Raw genomic sequence first — 10,465 nt, forward strand, 5'->3', positions numbered from 1 at the left:
ACGTTTTAGTTACAGACATTACCTCCTCTTCAGGTTAAAAATCAACTCAAGGAGGGATTATGTTTTTCAAACGTTGGCCGTGTAGCACTTACATTTGAACAGACTTACCTGGTTAGAGTGTAATGTGAAGTGCTAAGTATCTACCCCATTTGAACCATGTGAGCGTTAGCCCTACTGATGCAAATGGGCCCACACAAGGACAGAGAAAAACTCTGACCAGGGTGGGAATTGAACCCACGTAATCCCTCCTTGTACTTGTACATGTTCATTGCCGTGACTTTAACATCGTCAGTTCCCACAACCTGCTCCCGTCTGACCTTGTAGCTCAGTCGGTAAAGCAGCGGTGATTTAACCCGAAGGTCGTGGGTTCAATTCCCACCCTGGTCAGAGGTTTCTCTGTCCTTGTGTCGGCCCATTTCCATCAGTAGGGCTAACGCTCACATGGTTCATCTGGGGAGGATACCTAGCACTTCACATTACATTCTAATCAGTTAAGTCTGTAAAAATCAACTCAGTTTACGCCATAGTTTAGATTGTTCATATTAAGTTGGGAGAACCTTATCTCAACATTTTCAGGAGAATTTTTTTTTTCTAACAGTACTGTATTTTTGTTCGTTATTAGAGCTGTCTCTTATGTAAAAGTTGTCACAAGCGTCTAAAGGTGTTTGTTTCAGAATAAGGTGACGTTTCTACTGAGGATTATGCTAATTTCTGACGAAACTCTATTAAGCGGCCACTGGGCCGGCTAATAGAGGTTTCACTGTAGATCGTACTTAAAGAAAGAATATGCTAATGTCGGCACATGTTTTATGACAAATGATGGGCACGAGCTTGACAGGTAGGTATAAAAAATGCTTTAATAGTACTTGGGAGTAAGTTGTTAGTTGTTAGCGATTGCTGTTGTTACAGAGGCACATTCGGAGAATAAAGAAGAGTCAACCAAGAGTGTTAGAGTTGATTTCAGTTCCCCCAAAACGTTTTCTCTAACAACATCCGGCTTCAAATCTAATGACACTGGTTTGACACTTTTAAAATGAAATATTAAAGTGCCATTCTCTTTGGACTCCGTCCCATCAGTTGCTGTGAAAGAGAACCTCTTTAAACAGGCTTTCTTACTTCCTCTCATTAATAATTGACTGAAAATAAATCAACAGTTTTATACTGCCTACTTAAAACTGCGAATAGGCGAAAAACATCTGGAGAAACGTTGGCATACAGTTGTTGCCATTTGAGCGGTTCGACAAATCTTCAGATCATTTTTGTGTAAAAACTTCTCTACCAGGCCTCTCTGTTGCTGATTATAACAAAGTAAGCTGTTTGTTGATTCCTTTTAAGATTTCCTTATACCAACCTGTAAATCGAGAGTACACTTAAAGTTTGTGTTTTTTTATAAGTGCTTCCTAGTTCATAATGTGTTTTTACGGCATGCACCATAAAAGATAGGGTTCGTCACATTTTCAGAAAGAGCCGGTTCATCAGTAGTGTATTTTCATCAATCAACTGAGTAACAAGCCACTTAAACCCATTCACAGTTTTCCCCGAGTTTTCATCCTGTAATGCGAAAATGTGATGAGTTATTAATTTTTCAGTGGCCGTCTCACCACAACAGAAGTTTGTTGAACTAGCCGGGCTATACCCAAACATCATTAGGTTGTGAATCAGTTCGCTGAGGTTTTCAATTTGGGCACCAAGTGATTAACGGTTAATACACGAAATTTAACGTTAAAACTCTTCATTTTGCAACTTTTCGGAGTCCGGTCATTGAACCATCATAAAGCAATGCAAACAAGTGAAATTTATACGGACACAACTATAACATTCATGTAATTTTGTCAGAGGGGATCTGCCTGAACATTTAGGGTAGTAGAATTTCTCCATGAATATAATTTCAAGAATCAAGCAAATGATATTTCTGTTTCAGTTTTCTGGAACACTAAACTGAGTTCATAGATTTTAGATTATCAAGCACAAATTAAAGGCATGTTTGTTCTTTACGAATTCTAAAGGACAGTTTTTTGCGCCCTATTTGACACCGCTCACGGTGGCGATGTCTTGTATTTATTACTGACCAACAAAGCTTGCATCCTAAAAACTACGTTTGAATTTATCCACAAGCTCATGTTCAATAGAGGAAGTTTAATCGATTATAGAAAGAGCTTTCGATGAACATATTTTAAGCGCGGAGAATTCCCTCAAGTAGCACCTTCTGAAGAAGTGCAATTTTGAGGTTCTCCCAGGGGGAACAAGAGAACGTAGCTAAAATTTTATGAACTGAGGAACAGGGGAACAAAGACATATCAAAGCTGAAAACAATTTTGGAAGTACTTTCGGGAACAAGGAGGGAACACAAGCAAATCTTTAAAGGGACAAACACCCCCCCCCCCCCGGTTAACCGGTTCCTAAGTAATCTTGAGACCATCTTTACCAGAAACGACACAAGACCATATTGCTGGTTTTCACTCACGTGATCAACAGCCATGTTTTTCAACGAAAACAAAAGGAAGCGTTTGCATAATAATAGAGTTAAATTCCCGGAGGATTTGGTTGGGGCACCAACATGGCCGCCTTTTCTTTGTTTAGGGCACCAACATGGCGGTCGTGACGTCATGTGAAAACCGAGAATAGCCTTCGAAACTTGGACTTTGATCAGTATTCTAACTTACAGTTAGGAGTTTAAGAAAAGACGACAGCTACGGCAACGATAACGCTATAGAACAGTTATATGATGGTTAAAGGTGGAAGAATAATCTCTGCAAGAGCAGCAAGCATTTTAGCACATATTTTCCGGTACTTTGCATAACAACGGCGTTATGTTATGTTTAACGCTGGATAGCTTGTGGGGTCGTGCACAAATGAAATCATATCAAACAAGAGGCTCTAAGTAGCCTATACTCATGCGCTGCCAGGTTATTTGTACTTTTGTTTACAGTTTAATAATAATAATGATGATGATGATGATTATGATGATAATAATAATAACTTTATTGTACACCACAAAAAGAGGTATATAGGTGTTACAAGAATCTATTTGAGAGAAGTTGCTCTTTATCATGTGAGTTCATTGACCTATGTTTTACGGATATTTCCGAGTCACGGGAGAAGCAAGCGCTGAGACACACTCACTTCAGGAGCCAGTTAATGCCCAAGCCATTTGTGGGTTGTGGATTGTTTTTTCCCAACCACATTGCCTCCGTTTTTGATCTGTTTAGTTCCAATCCCGAACAACTTTTAAAAGTCTCTAATTTCTCAAAAAGTCTTACAACTGAATCTATGTCTCGCACGAAACAGGAGGTGTCGTCTGCATATTGTAAAAGCTTATACTCCTTCCCCTTTAGTTAATATTTATACCCATTACCGCGGACTGGTCATTTCTTATTGAATTTGCTAAAATATCAACAGCAATAGCGGTTAAGTTTGTTTTGGAGAAATTCTTAAATGAAAATGCCACCAGAAAAAAATACCTTAACGATCTATAAAAAGAAATGACGAAAAACATGCTTTTTTAGCTGTAGGAAAGGTGCTAACAATATTGTTGCTGTCAAGAAACTTTTAGTGTAATTTCTGGTGTGAAATTTGCAGGAAACCTAACTACTTTTGACCTCTTCATGTCTTCGATCGTACGGTAAAAACATTTGGGCTAAACTGTCATGTACGGTAGCTGTTGTATATCATTTTTGCATGGAAAACCACTTGTCAAAAATACTTTTTTCAAATCCTTTCCCCAAAAAAACGCTGAAATGATGAATCTCAAAAAACCGGACTTAGATTTAATCCGAAGTATCCTCCTCGAGTGTGGATACTTTGGATTCATGATCCGTTTTTGGATTTTGCCCAAAAAAGCGCAAAATCCATTTTTGGATTCAAGAATCCGTTTTCGGAATTTCCCAAAAAAACGCACCCTATATGTCAAATTTAGAGGCACGCTGTTCCATCCGAAATCTAATGGCACTGCTTCAGTGAAATTTTTTAAATGGGAATAATATTAAAACACCAGTTGCCGTGAAACGTGCTTTCTTCGGCTTTCTTCTCATAAATAATTGATTAAAAATAGAGTAAATGTTTGTGCCTTTTAAAACGACAGGAAAACACCTTGGCAGTTGTTCCCGTCTGTGCGGCTTGAAAAATCTGAAGATTTTTGTATCGAACTTCTCTCTACCAGGTCTCTCTGTTGGTGATTATAACAAATACCTCAGTGGTCGCGAGTGCACTCACTGAGACGTTAATCGTTAATTGCTCGGTGCCCATATTGAAACTCTCAGACCGATTTATTCCGTGATAACCTGACAAACTTTGAGTATAAGCCGGTTCGTTCAACAAACTTCTGTTGTGGTGAAACATTGAAAAGTTAATTAATCAGCGCGTCTTCAGGCTACAAAAATTAGGGACTTTAAGATCTTCGACGCGGTCGTCAACGAGAACGCCAAGAAACAACTACAATATCATTGGTTAAAAGAGGAAAAATAATCGTGCTGCACGTGCGGCACGCATTTTAGCAGATATTCGTGCGGTGCTCTGCACAACAACGACGTGAAATCACCAAATTTGAGGTTTTGACGACAACGCGAGCGTTCAAATGTGAATCTTTCATTCTTTATTTTTGCTCTGAAATCGCTCGTACCAATCTATTTTCGCCCACATTGTGCAACATGAAAGAGATGAAATTATAACAAATAACTGTGCAAAGATAGTTTTTGAGGTGGCGTTTTCGTTGACTTGACCGTCGCAGATCTGAAAGTCCCTAAGGCACTCCATGAGATATCTCGGCCCCTTGTTGTAGTCAAAACTGGCCCAGTAATGAAAGAAATGTAGACACAACAGCAGCTGCACCGCATGCCATTCACGTAAAACGTAGAATAACTTTGTCACGAAATTTCGTGCTGGCAGCCACGTATTTAAAATGACTAAATTTCACAAAGCTGACGATTCGAGGGTTACCCCCTTGTAATATCTGCCCAAGACGAAGGAATGACCAACACTTGAAAAGTCCGCATTTTACTTTGTACAATTCGGGTTATACTGCCAAATTCTCGTGTTTCAAACAGCCATCGGCGAAGCACCAGATGTTCTTTAAAAACTAACGCCTTTAGAATTTATATGAAGAACGTGGGAACCCTACCATAAATTTTCATTTTTCTCTTCTTCAAACATGCCATTATCAATCCAAATTAGTTGTTACATATTTTACTTGACGACTCAGAATAATCGCGAAATGACTTCCATAACGCTAAGTTTTATATTCAAATGCCCTTCTCTGCTCAAACGCCGGACTTTGACCTAAGCTTTATGAATCTAAATCAAAATTTACTAGCGCCTTGTAATAAAAATACTCTACAAATTGTGAGACTTTTAAAATTGTTCTTTGTCGACACAGGAATGAAATTTGCCGTGATATCTCTACTCATTTACTTGGTGTTGAGGTCAGAATTTGCGAGTTCTTGCACAGCAACTTACTCCGTGCAGGGACAAGTTCTTCGAAACCACACCATCAAGACAGAGACCGCAGACAAAATAGAAGATTGTATCGTGCGTTGCATGGCATATCCCGGATGTACGAGTAGCAACTTTTATCGCATGGACAAACGCTGTGAACTGAGTGACAAGACGCATGCGTCTCACCCAGAAGACATGAGACGTGAGCTTTATACAAACTACATGATAAACACTCTCCGATCTATACCTTGCAAAACTCAGCTCGATTGTGGTATGGATTTGATATGCACACCGTTCCTGATTTGCGAAGGTATGTCATGCCCAAAAATGAAGTAATGTGGACTTTAAGATAAATTGCTGGTTTTCACTCACGTGATCAACAGCCATGTTTTTCAACGAAAACAAAAGGAAGCGTTTGCATAATAATAGAGTTAAATTCCCGGAGGATTTGGTCGGGGCACCAACATGGCCTCCTTTTCTTTGTTTAGGGCACCAACATGGCGGTCGTGACGTCATGTGAAAACCGAGAATAGGACGGCAATGTCGATAAAATGTCACCTTCAAATATAACTTTGCACTATGGTACGTCTTTCGTGAATCACGTGGTACAATGTGGGCGAATTATCCTAAAAGTAAATAGATACGAACGCCGGATTTCAGATTAATAATAAAGTGTGGAAGGTTCATTTGTTATGCTCAAGTTGTCGTCAAGGCCTCATTTCATGTCGTTGTTATGTAAAGTACCACAAAAATATGAAATAAAATGGGTGCCTCACGTGCAGCACAATTAATTTTCCTCGCTTATTTTGAGGCTCGTTCGCCGCCTAATATGTTAAACGACTGACTTGATGGACATTAACCGACAGGCCGCGTAATGAGCTGAAGTGGATTAACAATTTGAGAGGCTAATCCATGTGTACGTGATGACGTAATTGTTAGGTTCGCAAGTGCGTTCGGGGAATTTAATATTTGTGTGGAGTGTTCAGAATCTGATGTACTCTTCGGGAAGGTTAAGACTATCGGAGTTGTAATCTTAAGAGAATCGAGTCTATGAAGCCTGAGTAAAATACACTGATTCCAGTGAATATTCGTACACCAACTGAACTGAAACAACCATACGGGAAGCCTGAAAGACCATTGTCATAAGAAAGTTGTCGCTTTATTATTCTTTGTATTTTACCAAGAGGTCTAGAGAACAGGAGAGACATGTTAACTTTTAAATACAAAACAACGATTTTCAATGTTGCGGAGCAACATGTTTCGGCAGAAACTCCAGCCATCCTCAGTGCAAGTGTTACATGAGAGGCAAATCTGAATATAAATATCTGAGAAATGTTAATGAGTACAAATACAACACAAAAATGTATAAAGCGTGCAAATTACAGAGGTAGACTTGAATAAACAGGTTGAAGTTGTTGATTAAGGAAAGGGTTTTCTCACAGGATGTGAGTTCGAGTTCCAGCTAGCGATTGCTTTCACGTAATTGATCATGCTGGCACACGCGGTTTTCCAGCTCAAGGTTCAACCGTGAAGACCTTAAAATTTGTTATCACTCTAACCACAGAATGCCGCAGTCATCCACTTGGAATGGAAAGTAGGGCCATACCGAACTCAGCGGTGACGGCTTCTTCAACATATGGAAGAAGACATGAACCCTGGCAAGCTAGGCTCAACAATGCGGCAAAAAGTCAAAGTACTGGCTCTTGGACAGCAGGAACAAGTGCCGTTGGACAGTGGTTGCAAATTGACCTTGGCAAGGAGACAGTATTGACGAAAATAGCCACACAGGGGAGGCCTAGTCATGCTCAGTGGGTATCTTCTTACAAAATTGAGTTGAGCTTGAACGGAACAAACTGGAATGCGTATCGAAGCGATGGTTCTGAAAAGGTAAATGTCGTTTGAAAAAGACTGTCCTCAAGACCATTAGTAGAGAAATAAATAACTTATTCAGGAAAACATTGCTAGAGGAAATAAAGTTTAAAATACAGTACTGAGATAAAAAAAGGGACCACTACGATGGCGGTTTCGCTGTTTTTAGGTCGTAAAAGGGTCAAACGAAAAACTAAGAACTGTACATGAGTAGCTCACACTTACAACATTACTAACATCTCGCACCTATAACGCACCTATATCTATGTATATAACGCACCTATATCTATGTAGTAAAGGAGCGGAAAAGGGGATGGAGGGGGAAACTGGTAACGATATAACCATATCACCTTTGGCAGAACAGTGATTCCCACTTTGGTATTTGCCGGCTTGGCCAAATTTCTTAGCCGTATGCTTTTCGCATTGCCAGTGCATGGGTGGCAATTTCTTAACCGGCGCATGTCAAAAAGATGTCCAAAGCGTTTTCAAATTTCAATCCATTGTTTACGCGTTAACTATTTAACTGTGGATGACAAAAAATAAAACTTACACTCAAAGTAAACGGCCTTTGGATAAAAGTCAAAGCGCAAAATTTAGCCAGGCAGGTGTTAAGCACACAAACTTTCAAAATCTAGAGAAAAAAACTGAGGACATAAATTTTTGATCACAGGGGCACTTAAAGTTCAGTATCGGTTTTATCTATATAAATTTGCGCGTTAATAACTTCTTACTAACCGAGCGCGAGGGCCGTACTGGGGAATATTGGCCCGAGGTCGTGGCAGTACGGACCGAGCGCAGCGAGGTCCGTACAAAAACGACCGAGAGCCAATATTCCCCAGTACAGCTCGAGCTAGCTCGATTAGTAAGTAGTTTATTATATGGCTTTTTAATTATCTTTTGCTTTGTTTTTGCAAGCCCGTAATCGGCCCGTGGGCATTACGGGAGAATAATGCCCTACCTTGGGATCTGCACGCCCTGTTTAGAATGGCCAATCAGAATAAAGTTATTATTAAACGAAGACGAAAATAGCACAAACAATGTATGCAAATTGCTGTGGCATGATGTAAATGTAAGTCTCCTACAGAAGGGTTAGTTCTAAAATTAGATAGATACACGCAAAGTTTGACCCAGGGATAGAGTGCATAGTGAGGCTCCTGGTCAGTGGCCTCAGCAAATATTGAATCCTGTTTTCAGGGGCACTCAAAATCGTTAGATTCTTTCGTGAATGAAATGTATTGTAAAATCCGATTTAATTAAATGAAATTCAAATAGATAACCGAAGATGGTCACACAAAAAAAGACAACGATCAGGTATCAATCGAAACGCAGAGTGAACTTCTCAGTTTTAACGGCAAATTCTTAATTTGGGTCACATGTTGTCTGAGAGCAATAACACAATAACACTTTCGAATCGTGTGACATTTGTTGAGCCCGCGGGCCATTGGGACACTGTCTAAGCAGACTATTTATGTAGTTCATGTGTCTCTTAATATAGCGTATCCAGTATTATGAAGAAATACCCCTGCATAAGTTCCCTCGCGCATCCTGGTATACCGCTATATACCCATGTAAAAGCCTATTTTAAACACAATCTAGAGTTTGTAAATCTGTCACAACACTGATACAGGTAATTTTTGTATAAAACGTAGCTAGTGCCAGCAATGAGTGTCCACTGATTGTTTGTGTCATTCACGATATTTTAACGAAGAAAATCAAACAAGAACTTTGAGATCTGCATCAGATTAGCAGATATTGATTAATAAAACACTTTGTTTTGTTTTCCTTCAGGATTAGTTTTAATGGGTTTAATTAGCGATGTCAAGTCTTGCAGGGTCTTGCAGATGTACACATTCTCGATGCATATAACCCGTGACAGGCGCCCCAAACTCAGTGTGAGGGAAAGCCTTTGTTCGAGGCTTGGTAACATGGCTTTGTTTGTACAATAGGATCTTTTCCATCGATTTATCGTTTCGTTTGGGTCACTAACAGCCGCCTGACGTCGCTGGCTTCGATTGCGCAGCTAGCGGATTGAAATGAAAGAAAAACCTTTGCCTTGAATTCTACGGTGGTATTTGAAACCGTGGGAACATTTTATTCAGGAATATTTGACTCCATTTGGTAGGCTCCTGAGAATTCAGAGTGTTCAGCCTTGGTATTTTATTATGACCGTTGACAACCAAGGGGCTGATAATGGCTCAATTCGCGTTGAATCTGAAAAAAAAAACAAACCACAGAGGAAGGGAGCGACCCACAATGGCAATAAGGTTAGGCTTTTTAATTGAGAATTTTTTCGTAAAATTATCTTCTCAGGTCTTTTATCGGGATTCCCATGCAAGTCCTTATATTTTTGTTGGCTTACCCTCACACTGAGCTTGGGGCGCCTGTGACATAACATTTGAAGTATCGAATTCGCTTCCAAGGAAAAAATGAAGATTACAACAGGAAAATTATTTGCTTGGTTCTATGATAGGGAGACTGACAAAGCACAGACACAATGCTTCATGTCGTCTAATTTCAGTCTCTTTTGATTAAAACGAGTTCATTTGTGACTAGTGTGTAAATCGGTATAGTTTTTTTTAAAGCTACTGTTGTGATACCACAACGATAGCAATCACATCGTCGGTCTTGTGCGAGTGATATCCGTGGTAGCAAGACAGGACCGTGAAACTCGATTCTACATTCCTCAACGGTGTTTGCCACAATTATCGTAAGGCTTTTGGCCTATGAAAGGTGTATTACACTAGTATCCCGATTGTGTCCCGATGACGTTGCGAGACAAGCCGCTCGAAAGATTGTACAGGGTAAGAGCTCCTTAAACACAAAGGCGTGGCGCCTTTGCCAATGCGGATGATTTGTCTATCAAAAGAGTCCCTAATGGCAATGTGTCTGTAAGAGTTATGATGTGTTATGTGTCGTGCACCTTTTTTAAAATTCCCGTCCCTTTTTCTCGCGCTGGAAATATCTTTTTGGGGTCCCGTCTCTTTGTTGTTGTTTGTTGATCGCCATCTTGGATAATCAGTCGTGCAAGAATGAATTCGAACAAAAGTAGAGCGTGAAGCGACCCCTCGTATAGTGCGTCTTCGTATTTAAGCGATCCAATGATAAGCTTTGCAGATGGGACACTATCATGGTGCAGTGGTGCAACATCAAACTATGAAGTGTAGAC

At 39.9% G+C, this 10,465-nt stretch overlaps 1 long non-coding RNA gene across 1 annotated transcript; it reads left to right on the plus strand.

Moving 5' to 3' along the window:
- The first annotated feature begins 1,187 nt into the window (after window positions 1–1,187).
- On the plus strand, window positions 1,188–10,208 carry LOC137980405 (uncharacterized). Its single transcript, XR_011118510.1, has 3 exons — window positions 1,188–1,308; window positions 5,372–5,740; window positions 6,995–10,208. It is a non-coding gene; the product is annotated as an uncharacterized lncRNA (long non-coding RNA).
- The last annotated feature ends 257 nt before the right edge of the window (window positions 10,209–10,465 follow it).

Source organism: Montipora foliosa, chromosome 12 (genome assembly GCF_036669935.1).
Source record: "Montipora foliosa isolate CH-2021 chromosome 12, ASM3666993v2, whole genome shotgun sequence".
Classification (NCBI taxonomy): domain Eukaryota; kingdom Metazoa; phylum Cnidaria; class Anthozoa; order Scleractinia; family Acroporidae; genus Montipora; species Montipora foliosa.